The sequence below is a fragment of the Phasianus colchicus genome, chromosome 6 (assembly GCF_987193195.1).
Source record: "Phasianus colchicus chromosome 6, bPhaCol1.hap1.1, whole genome shotgun sequence".
NCBI lineage: Eukaryota > Metazoa > Chordata > Aves > Galliformes > Phasianidae > Phasianus > Phasianus colchicus.
Window position 1 is genome coordinate 32,481,680 of NC_143441.1, and position 13,235 is coordinate 32,494,914.

Consider the following 13,235-nt stretch of genomic DNA (forward strand, 5'->3'; position numbering starts at 1 on the left):
GGAAATTATTGCTTTTCTTACTATTAAAGTCTCTGTTTTGCCCCAACATTGGCAGAGCTTTTTCACACCTAATGTATAGGTAAAAGCAGATGGACAGAGATTAGGATCCAGTAATTGGAGTCCACAGGCAAATACACAATTTTCTTTATTATGATTTTCATTCATCAAATTATTTTCAAAACTAACACAGGCATAAAATGAGCTACAGATATTAGCACTTTATATTTCATCCTTTAAATGCTAATCTGAAGTATTAATGCAAAAAGGATCCTTATAGAATATACAATGAATGCATCACAGTATCACCATCAACTTTTATGGTCAATGTTTCATACTTTCTGTTTTTCTGTGCACCTTGCTGAAATGAAAGGATAAATTAAGTCCTTGTGTCTAATTCCACAAACATACATTTTCATATTTCCTTTGCTTTGAACTGTTTTTATTTTTTGAGAAGGATTGTTCACATATACACATGTACCTACAACATTTTATATATACAAGACATTTTACATATATGTGTATATATAGCTATTTACAGAACTGGAGTTCCTAGAGGAAAGCAGCTCTGCAGCTGGTAGACAATCCGCAGTAAGCAGTAGGTTTATACAATGATTCCCTTTTGCTTTCTGCATAGAGCTAACGTGTATTCTAAAAGCTGTGTCAATACACTCTACAAACCTGTAAATATTAATTTCAAAAATAAACAAACAATTCCTTCTCATCTTTTCACGTCTCTACGTGCTCGAGGAGAGTCTCTGTCCAAAGGGTCCTCTTGCTGCCAAGAGTTTAGAAAGACAGAAAATCCTGATCCAGCTACAATACTGAATCCATTTTCCACAGAGCCTGAATATGAAAATCTATAAAAAGCCATTGGCATGGCTGACATACAAGACACCCACTGACAGCAAGACGTACATTAAGTGTATTATCAGTTTCTATTGTTAATCCATGAAAACCCTTGCATCTTGGAATACTCTAGGAATTTGAAACTCCTTGTGGAATATTCTTCTTTTTCTGAATCTCACATCACTTCATTCTTCATATACATTACCAGCCTTCTTGAGATACTCTGATGGTTCTTTAGGGGTCACTCCAGGAGCACAGTTTGGATTTCAGGTCAGTTCAATTGACCAGGACTTAGCATAACAGTGCTGCAACACAGAGAATGTAGAACTGTGGAAGGGGAAGTGGGCAGCCACCACCTGTGGATGTGGGAGCAGCCATGGGTACATGGATGTACATTACATTAACCACAAGTCTGCGCCCTTCAGAGTAGTTTTGGAAGTTGCTGCCACATCAAGAGAGCTGACACAGGAGCAGCTCAAAGCCAGCAGCCATAGTCGGAGTTATGCTGAATTCAGGTAAGCAAGAATGTCCCAGCTGTCAGAAATACAGTGTTCATGCCAACTTTAATACTGTGATTTGCTTTCTAAAAAGCCCAGGTCCCTAGAGTCAGAAGGAACTGCAGAAATAAGACCGTGGTATACAGCTATAGGTAAGAGGCTATGTTTAAGGATAGCATCTTTCAAGCCCATGATTTTGAAGGAAGGGATTTTTAGCCAAATCCATTGCTGCCAATAAAGGCTTTATTATGACATACCATTCCCCATACAGGATTACTCAGAGTAGTCTAAAGTCAGGCAGACTGCATAACACTGCAGAATGATCTTGTAGGTGACATGGCAGTAAAGTGACAGAAGAAACTCAATGTCAATAAACACAAAATACCACATTTGAGAAAAATAACTCAAACTATAAATCCTCGATGATGGTTAATTACCTCTTGCCACTCACAGAAGACATTTTGAAGTTCCTGGGCAGGATTATCTAAAAATGCCAATGTATTGCACAGCAACAGCCAAAAACTCCTGTCAAATATTAGCACTAGAAAGCACTGAAGAGCAAAACAGAAAATCATACACCACCTCTGCTCTAAAAGCAAAGGTGAAATCAACTGGTACTAGAGAAACGGAATGGCTTGCAAGCTGAGAAGGGAATTATTCTTCCCATTTTCATATTCTTCCCAATATGAGTTAAGTATAACAAAAACACTGTGAGGATGCAAGCTTAAATCAAATAAACAAACAGTTCCTCTGTATAATCCATCATTGGATTGTGACTTTATTGCTATGGGAGGATTGTCAGGGAAATACAAATGGGCTGGCTTCCCTTCCTGCTACTGAGAAGTCCAAACACACATTCAACGTTAAGAGTCTCCACAACAGGTTTCACAGAGTTAGTTGCTCATAAGAGAGCAAAAATAAGTGAGAATGTGCTTGGTTTACATTAACTTTCTCTGCTGACCATTGTCAGAGAAAGGATGTTGGACAGCTTGTTACAGAACTTTTTATATACTTAAACTGTGTGCAGTTATAATTTTTCTTCCAGATGAAGTGCAACTTCTTATTTAAGCCCTGGATAGAGCTGCCATTCATAGTGGCTTTGATAGACTAGAGAAATCAGGTGACAGGAGTTCTGTGAAGTTCAACAGTGACAAAATCAACTTCCTGCAGCAAGGAAACTGTAACTCCAAAAAAGACCGGGAGATCCTAGCTGAGAAAGCTGAGCTGAACCAGTAGTATACCCCTGTGACAGCAAAGGCTAACAGCATACTTTTCCCCCAGCAGAACTGCAGCCAAGAGATCAGTGGATGGGATCTATTCCCCCTCCTCTTCACTTGCAAGACCACATTTGAGTAGCAAGCCTCTTTGAACTCTTCAGAATAAGCAAAATCTTGGTAAACTATCAGGGTAGAAATTGGAAGCAACTTCATACTTAACATCTAGCTGGCTCCTCTGCTAAATACTTAACTTTTTGCATTCACAGCACACAGCATCTGAATGACAGAAGACCAGAAGGCCCAGTATATGGGTCCCAGCTGCCAAGCATTCAGACTACCATTCTTGAAGGGCCTTTTCTAGAGCTTGAAACAGCTTCACTTTTCAGATTAATTGTCTTTATATTACAAAATTTTATTTTAAACTCAAAATACAGATGCTCCTAGTCAACAGCAGCAATGGAAAACTGATGTTTAACCTTTGAAAAACATCTTTATAATTGCAATAGAATTATGATAATTGAAAGCTTCTGCTGCAGCAGGTATTTATACACCTTTAAAATTCTCAGTACCCAAACACTGTTAGTAACCGATAGCGCTTCTCAAGAAGCACAGTACCTCCCTCACTCCTTGGGGGAAGACAAGGTCCTCCTGCTGCCAGTCTGGAAGGATGAGGGTTTCAGCATGGCCTAAGACAACTGTCCCAGCAGACTGCTGCGAGATGGAGGCGGGGAGAAAAGTCACACTAATGTAAACTCCCTGGAGCACCTGGAGCCAAGTTAAAACCTGGACAAATCTATATCATCATATTTTTTAAAGAGGGACTTTTTGGCAGATAGCAGTAAGAAAGATTTATTTCTCAAGTTTACCACAAGATGGAGGTGCTGTAACTCAGAATCATTCATTAACCGGTCAGGAAAATGGTAGGTGTTGTAGAAAGGGCACTATAAAATTTTATGAACACATTTAAGAAAGCAATCAAAAATAATTGTATGCAACCGTGAGATATTATTTCACTAAATTATTTTAAGCAAACTGTATAATGACTAGCAAACTATCTCTGAGCCAGCATTATTTCAAGATGCAGCAGCTTTCTATTTGCATTTGAATTACTGAATGCCGCAGATACTATTCTGAATCACATATCCACTGGAGGTGGAGATGTCTGATAATGTAAATTCTCAAAAGCATCCAAAGTGGTTGCCAGAGTCAGATGCATACCATTTTCTTGGACATATCAACCCAAAATCAAGATCCTTTTTTTCTTGAACAATGCCTAGTGCCAGCCAAAGGACACAATAAAGGATGTTTTTGTCTATAAAATTTGTAGGTCTAATTGTTCTCACAAGCGTTGGCTCTGATCTTACCCAGAAGATCCAGGATGGTGTCTGCCATCAGAAAGCTTTGAAACTGCTTCTTATGTCATAGATATAGTATGATACAGTTGCTGATGATAAATGCTGCTGGAGCAGAGATAAGTAAGGCAGTCCTCATTCAGAGTTCCTGTGCAAGCCCAAAAGACAGTGGAGACAAACTCTCTTTCCCCAAAAGCTCTTGCTTCTTAGTCTTCAGAGATAGGGTCGTCTTCTGAGCTTTCTTCTAAGGAAAAACATTAAACATTTTCTCTACTGTTCCATTTTTTTTCATATCTTGTTTACCTCCAGTTACCTCCAGCAATTATTCAGCCATTTTAAGGTGATAAGCAAAATTAGTTGGTCCTGGTTACATTACACAACACAGAAATTGAAACCATCAGAGAAGGGAGTTCCATGAAGATTTCCAACAGTTTCCAAAAGTAATGCCTCCTACTTTATTATGCTGGCCCAAGATGTCAGAGCCAGACTTTGGCAGTACAGCATAGAAGTTGAACCCTCCTGCAAATATTCTGTTCAAATTTTTTTGCCACGTGACAAATGGCAGCAGTGGGGCAATCTGACAGAATGGGATCGGACATGGGAGTGCAGATAAAACAAAGGTGTGGAATACAATTGCACCCCATTGACTTTCATTAATGCTTGCTGAATATTTCTGGATATCAAACTGGATGTGAGCACAGGGAGATGGTGGGTGGTACTTTTCAGCAGTGACAACAGTAACAGTAATTCACAACCTCTGTTACAGATATTTACACGCAGAACACATAGGCTCTTGTTCATCACTGGTAAAAATGCAGAAATAATTGTGGTGACTATGCTGAACAATAGTGATTTGTAGCTGAGAATTTTCTCTATCAAATAGTGTTATTGTGCTCTACATACCTGCTGTGGTTTTCATAGGAATAAATAGAAGACATTACTTTTGGAGCAACCTTTACATCTTTATAGTTTCATAGCACTTGGAAATTTTTGGTTTTCACTGATGCTATGTTTACCTTAAAAGACTACAACAATACTGGGAAGTGAACCTTTGTGCATACGCTCTGAAGCCATGGACAAACACTCTATTTAGGCCCTACTGCACAAATACTGCCTCCACCTGCACATCACCCCCTCACTGCTCTTGAAGGAGCAGCCATAATCTATCGTCTACTAGTTGAATAGAACAGTATAGTTGGTTTTAGGCAGATTAATTTAAGCAGATTAAAATTCAAGCTCTAAAATCACATAGATATTCCACTAGGATAAATTACATTTGCATGGCAAGAAAAGCCAAAAGAACAGTAAGAATGTGAGTAAGGGCTCTATAACAATGGCATACAATAACTGAAGGCAGAAGAGTTACTATGTGTCTTCACGACAATTAATTAAATGTGAAGCTCTTAAAATAATTCTCATTGTACATTTGAGCGGATCTTGAAGACACCTAGAAAACAAGAATGTATTATAGATTGAAACCGTATCTGATTTTATTATGAAGTTTCTATATTTTCTACGTTATCTTTCATTTTCAGCTCATTCTTAACTGTGTGTGGTAAGTTGCTAGAGATGTATAGCAGACAAAATCCACATGGATAGGGAATAAAGAAGTAAGATGTATCAGAGATCTCAGCTGTAATGCACCTGGTATTCACAATCACAGGCTTTACTTGCACACTTGGAACATACCAAATACCATCAGTAATTTGGTTTAATCCCTCCTCGTAATCCCACAAAATCCTACAAAAGATACAAAACCAGCACAGATTTTTATCTTGCATGAGTTTCTAAACAAAATCTTTTTAGACTTCGTTGCTTTCATGGCAAAACATTTCACATTAAAATGGATTCTGACTTATCACTCAAATATTTAGTTGATTAGGTTTACAATCTAGAAATACTCAACTCAGTGAGGCTGAATCTGCACTTACTGATTTTTAAAATATTTCCAAATAATAACCAACTGCAATTAAGTCAGAAAAGTTTACATCCTACTGCTTTTAATCTATTTAAAATTACAAGCTACAGTTAGAGAAAAGATAATATATACTAAAAATAGATGAACATTGTAGGCTATAAAATTGTCTAATTAAGAACAGGCCATCATTCATCATAAATGGTTTTTTACACACTTTCACTTTACACATTTTCAATGTGATGCTTGTATTTCAGAAGATAATTGGTAAAACACTTTTTATGTTGCTTAGAAAAAAGCACAACACAAAATTGGTGTTTGATGTGCAGATGCTTGTGATGATTGCTCACCTGAAACTGATGGCAAAGGAACTGAATTAATAGCGGTGATGTGGGACATGTTTTGTGCTGTAATCAGTTACAGTGATGGCAAGTACCTTTTTAAGCCACAGTCACGTGGGAATTATAAATTATATAAACATATGCCTGAATAAAGTTATATAGCTGAGAAGAATACTATGGATCAGATTACTCCATGTAATAAACACTCTATTTCTTACATTAAGAATTTCACGCTTTTTAAAGTGAGGGTTATATTACTTAACTTCTACTGATAAAGTTAAAATGCCACACAATTAGAGGAAGACAAGCCCTACAGGTTTATTTATATCCTACCTAATGCAAATGTGAATGTTCTTCTATGCCACATAAATATGCAGTTACTTCCTTGAAACTTGCTAAACTGTGCATCAGCAGTTTCTCATAACAGTGAGTTACACAGATTGATCATATCTGAAAAACAATACCCAGCTTCCCCTCCACCACCAAGAAAACCCACACCTCCTGGCAACTACAAGTGAGCATCAAATAGCAAAAGTTACACAACACTACTTTTGACAATTGAAAAGTAAGATCAGTCCTAATGCTCTCTCTCATTTTTATGCAGTTCTCAGCAGAAGTTCTCAAAAGTTTTATCCTAAAAGGGCCTGAGGAAGAGCGAGGCACAGGAATAAATATGGCCCACTTTCAGTAATGCATGTGATGGTAGCAAACTACAGCAGCAACCTATATATAAAGTGATTTTTGATGTGATACTGAACCATTAATTGTGAACTGAACCAAAGATTTCATTTCTTTGAGGACATTATCTTTTTAAACTAAGTGCTGTCCAAAGAAAAAAGCAAGCCACTTAGTTTGGAAATGGTCAAAATGAAACAGTTTAACTTTGAAAAAAATACATTTTAAATGAAAAACACTAGTAATGTTCAGTACAAAAACATTTGCACTGTTGGGCAGCTCAAGTTTTTTCACCAGCTGTAACCCAAGACTGAAGTATAGATTCTGTAGATTTTATAATTATACATTCGTATGAAGTTGCGACAACCAACAACACTGTGTCAGTGGTGCTTTCATCTGTTTTTAAAGGTCAAGAGATTTCTGTCTTCATCTTCAGAGAGTTTTGAATTGAAGTTGGGAACTAATTCAGTGTGAAGTCAGGTTGGGAGGTAGTTTAGGAAGGGCTTTGATTCAGTAAATTCTACGAAAGTTTGTTACTTAGAATTCTAGGTCTGAAATCTAAAGCCTCACACTAAAAATTATTTATTGTGCAAGATGAACACATGGCACAAAACACCCTAAGAGCATAAGGCTAGACAGGAAAAATGTTGAACCTGTTTAAAGACTTCTGTGCTTCAGCTCTCCTTCTGGCAGTAGCTAGAAGAGTAGCACACATTCTCCCAGATACTGCCACCATGCAAATACATTACATGTGGATGGCAGTGCTGATAATGGCACATACACTTCTAAGAGAAGTGTCAAGGGCCTCTCCAGCTCAAGTACTGCAAGAAAACAAATCTGTTTTCAGAGGGTCTCCTAGGATTCTTGAAAGTCTTATTATTAGAGTTCATGAACAAATTTTGACAAAAAATATGTTAAATACCAACCCAAGAACATAGGGAAAAATTGTTTAAAAAGCTTATGTAATTTCACTATTCATTGAAGAAATATTTTTGCACCAAAGCAACTGTGTATTAACACAGCTTTTTCTTGGCACACATGCTAAGCCTTAATTTTATTGGGTTTTTTGTTTTTTTTTTGTTTGTTTGTTTTACTACCGCGATGACCAAATCCCTTGCCAAGAACCAGATGCCATTGTGATAGGAAGCCCAACAACAGTTTGATTGTTAAGATTAGGACTTACACTTTGCTCAAATTGGTAATAAAGTATCATTATGCAGTGGATATGGATTTATTTACACTTTAAAATGATCTTCTAAAATTCAGTGGTTTTTACAGCATGCAGGAGCATTTGGGGGATTTCAAAGAATACACTAATAAACATGAGAGAGTAGAAGGTTGATGGTTTCCGTTTTTTTTTTGTTGTTGTTTTTTGTTTTGTTTTACTGAAACGGAACGAGTTCTGCTGCAAAAGTAGTTCTGCCTTATTGAATGGTGAAACATCATCTTTGTTTAAGTTAAGGAACGATCTCAGGAACTCTCCTGCATGAAGAAATCACACAAATCTAATAGTATTACAGTATTACTTTTTTAATCCTGTAATTATGACAACTTTCTCCACATACTCAGTAACTGGAAACATTTTTATAAACTGAAGAATAAGAAACCTCAGAGCTAACCAAGTAACTCTTTAGCCTGTTTTCTTGAATTCTGTCAGGTATAAAATACAAACATGAATATTAATAGGATTAATATGGCTTTTGTATGCAAATCTGGAAAAATCAAGGGCAAAGAGTGACATTAAAGATAAAAGTTATAGAATGATTAAATAAATTTAGCAGAACAGTCTGCAGTAGAAAAGGACTGAAATTCCCAGTGAACACTGCATTAAAATTGCCCAGATCAGCCCCCAAATGGGTTGTCCTGAAGCACTGTGTTAGGTAATTGGTGGTATTTTTTTTTGTTAGTAATATGAAGATTACTAGATAATACTCTATAGTAAATGTGGTCAGTTATAACTTTCCATTCATTCTGCAGCTTCTCATATGAATCCTGCTAGGACTTAGATAAAGGGTTTGGAGGGCATCCTAGAGGGACAAATTCTGATGTGTCTGTCACCTATATCCTGTTTAACCCCAGGCAGAAAGCATCTGTCCCAGTGACAAAGCAAAAAAGAAAATTATAGCAACATAATGGAACAAAAAGTAATTTGATGTCTAACACTAGTGTCCAAGATACTAGCACCCTCATCTCTCCCATACACGAGGCATTACTGGCACCCTAGGCTATATTTGCTTCAAGTAGTGGATATGTAATGGCAAGCACAGAGACAGGAGTACATACTCAGGTAATTGCCATTATGAAGAACAGAGGCCTGCAATCAAGAAAGCTCTATGACAGCAACCAAAGAGAACAGCAGTTCTCAAATACTCATGGTAAGAATAAAGAAAGCTGTTGAATTAGAAAGCAAGAGGGCACTCTTGAATGAAACTATGAAAATGCTCTTCTAACTGGAGAAGAAGTAGCGTACCCAATCTGTGCTTTCAAAATAGGAAAACTGAAAGTTACAGCTGAGTAGGCTGAGCAGTTCAGTTCTCACTGTAAGAGAAGATATGGATTCAGATTTACTTTAGAGAACTAGATGGGCTTTGGATGACTGTCCTCCTTTCGCACTTGCAGATCATCTTATCTATCCATTTCCACAAAAAAAAAACTAAGGTAAGGTTCATAAACAGCACCTACTTGCTCATGTCTGGCAATTTGCACAGATGTCTGTTGAGAGCAATCTCAAGGGAACATATAATTTTTAGTGAGTTTTTACTTTTCTCCCTTTTCCATTTCAAACCTAAAAGAATGCAGTTTAAAAGAAAGAATATGGTGTATGATTACATTTAATAAAGGAAAAAAAGATCAGTTTGCTAACAGCTTGTTAATAATTTGCTAACCGCATCAGTTTTCTTTCCTCAGCCCACACAGCAGCAAATAAACGTTGGCTATTGTCTTCATCCAGAACATTTGGACAGATACAGATGGGCCCATTGGATGCTGATGGCACGCACCTGTTCCAGAAAGCTGTTCCAGATGATCTGAGGTGAGAGGAACGAATCTGTAAGCAGGTTCTCTCCTGCAGCTAGGGCAAGGGGCATGTTCACCAGTAGGCAGTCCCAGCAGTGGAGTGTGAAATGTGAGGGTTCGTGGAAAGCCCACAGTGCACATCTCCAGGACAGGTTCACTCACAGATTTCTTGGCACATGCACAGCACTACACACAGCTCTGGCAGGTATCAGTATATTACTTAGTGATATATATACTTCATTCCCTGTATTCATGTAGTTAGACTTTACAATAATGGTATCCATATGAGAAAGAAAAATATAATTGTGTAAATTGCAATTCTACCCCCCCAAAAAATGCATCAAATGCATTATGCTGAGGATGTAGGTTCAAAAACTGTTGACTTGTTAAGAATTTGGGGCGTTGTTAAGAATTTGGTAAGCATTTAAGTTAAGCAACAGATTTCTTGTTTCTTCTACCTCAGAAGGATTTTTTCTGTATCCTAGTAAATATATATATTTAGTAACAGCATCTGCCACATCCAGATACATTTTTATGTGTTTACAGTATTTTTACCATTAGAATTTGAATGCGTTTCTGTTTGATTACATACTTCTATACCACACTAGAGGAGGAAAAAAGTGTGCTAATTTCTTCATCCATAACCAATATCATTTATGTCAGCAAAAAGATTACCAGCCCCTCAGTGATTCATCCCATGTCCCCCTTCTGTGACTAACAGTCCATAAGAAGTATCATTCTGTGATAAATGTCAAAAAGCATGCTTTATCTAAGTAGCTCAACATACTCTACTGACAGAAATTAGTTAGGGATAATTTATACCCTTTGGTGGCCAAAGCAATCTACGGGTTTTCTTAAATTGCTTTTGTCTCCAAAATAAACTCAGCTGACTTAACAGCATGAAGCAGAATTTAAAGCAATATTTTATAAATCTGTCACTGAAGATTAGAGTAATCTTTAATTTACAAATGCTGCTACCAGCTATATATGTTTACTTTGCAGAGCTTTGAACATTTAAGCATCTCTCACGACTCTAAACAAAGCCACTCACAACCTCACAGAAAAACTGTGTGGGGCCAGAAACTGTCAGAGCAGCTTCTGTAAATCCCCACTCATTGATACCTTTCTGTACAGTTGAACTATGGAACATGCAAGGGCAGCCTACAAACATGGAAAAGGGAAAGCTATAATCACTAAACTCAACCTTTCTTATTCACCCATAAAGCTCACGTTTCACATGTTTCTACTACTTCTTTCCTCTGGCTTTTCATTTGCCTTACTTATGTCCTCAGAGGGATACTGTGTACTAAGGCCACTTCTCTTGCCAAGCTTTAGCTTTTGGTTTCCCTCCACTGCTCCCCCTCCTTGCTCATACAAAAGTAGGTTAAATCTGTTTTTTTGAATGCATTCAAGTTGTCACTACCTCATTTCTCATACAGTTGAGAAACTTGAGAGGTCTATACATGTTGACTCCTAAGAAGAGCTGCTTGTTCTGTTCATGGAGAGAAACAAAAAGAAGGCTACCAGTTTCAGTTTAAGGTTAACATAAAGCAGCTGAAATAAAGCCCACACATTTAAGTTGAGGGAAATTACTTTGAATTGAAGAAAACATGCTCATCTAAGCCTTTTAATAAAGCAAAAGACTGAGCTGACAAGCCAATTTAAGCAGTGTTTAGAGTGAAAGCAGGTTCTGCATATCCACAATTATGAATTCTCACCATCATACAAGAATCCACATGTAACACAATAGAAAGCGCAACAATAACAGCAGAGCAGCAAGGTTCTAAGCTACAGCAAGTGAGCATTTACTCAAATCCAACAACCTTAAACACAAAGGAAAGCAAATACCTTCAGAATGCCTCAAGTACACAGGAATCTCAAACAAGACAGCCTTATCTCCACTGCCAACTCTTAAATGAGGTCTGGGAAGGGGTGGATCCTGGCTGCACCCCTTGTGGTCATTCAGCTGCATTGCATACACCTGAGCTCCCCTGGGTTGGCCCTGCCTTCCCACCAGGTGCTTAATCACTCGTTCAAGCTGTAATTTAGCATTTCTGCTATGCCACTGCATGCAGAAAATCGTTTTCATCTTTCCATAATACAGTGCTGAAACAAGACTTTACTATTATTAGTCTATGCAATATTCAGAGTGTGAGGTCTTCCAGTTCATCAGTTGCATTTTGATGGAAGAATTAAATGCTCTTTTAGACAGAGGAGGAAAAAAAAAAAAAAAAAGCAATGACTCCTTGCATATTTACCTACAATGTGAATAGAGGAAAGATTGTATAATGGAATCTAACCTTTAATCTCTTTCTCTTTTTTCTTTCTGTGTTTAATATATAATGAAGTCTTATCTTTTTAAATCAATAAACTTTGCATCCAAAGAAAAATCACCATGTTGACCTGCACTTCCAGAAAAGACATTTGTGCTTTTGTCTTACCACTAAGTTGAAGACTTTCTACATGGAATTTGCCACATCTACAATTGTACAATATTATAAAGTAGAATATAAGTAGAAAACTATGACATACACATATTGGAAAAATAGCTTTCTAGTACATGTATTTAATATAGGTATGTCCTGAACCTGCTTCAGCTGAGGTCAACAGGAGTTTTTCTTTCGATGTTACTGGAATCAAAATTATGCCTATTTAAATTTCTTGGTTCTGAGCAACACATATAAATTTATGGAGATTTTCAGCTGAGTATGTCTCAGTCTTTTGTCTAAAACCAGTCACAAAGCATTGGAAAATAATTCATTTAGATTGGATTGCTTGTGTACCCAGATCATGGCCTTGTTCCCTTGCACTTTCTCTGGCTGTTATACAGATAGATGAATGAGAGTTGTATTTATTCTGTACCTTTACATCATCTCACCTTGTGTAGACACGCTTAGAACTAGGCAATAGTGGAATAATCAACTATAACAAGTCTGACAGGTGATATTCAATCATTGTACATTACACCTATCTACAAAAAAAAAAAAAAAAAAAAGTGCAACTATTCTGTGAACTGTATTGTAGCTTTATTAAAGTTCAAATATAATTGCTAATATTTGGTGACAACACTAACCCAATCTTTGTGTAGTTATCACTTAAAATGAGGCTGAAGCAGTCATTTCATGTCTTTGACTTCCACAACTTTACCACTCAGTCTGTGGCTGATGCAGTTAGTGGTGCATGCAAGCTTTGTACACAGTTTTGCACTGCTTGCATAAAAACAGACTAGAGATAACAACTGCACAGTGGTGATTTAATGGACAGAACTGTGCATGCGCGCGTGAAGTTCTACCACTGATCCCATAAAGCTTTCTTGTTTAATGCTCTTTGGATATTAATGTCCAATGTCCTCTTCTTTCAAGATATTCAGTGAATCG

At 37.2% G+C, this 13,235-nt stretch overlaps 1 long non-coding RNA gene across 1 annotated transcript; it reads right to left on the reverse strand.

The window, feature by feature from the left end:
• Positions 1–3,393: 3,393 nt before the first annotated feature.
• On the reverse strand, positions 3,394–11,730 carry LOC149917522 (uncharacterized). Its single transcript, XR_016467806.1, has 3 exons — positions 11,707–11,730; positions 5,583–5,652; positions 3,394–5,359 (listed from the first exon to the last, which is right to left on the reverse strand). It is a non-coding gene; the product is annotated as an uncharacterized LOC149917522 (long non-coding RNA).
• Positions 11,731–13,235: the final 1,505 nt, after the last annotated feature.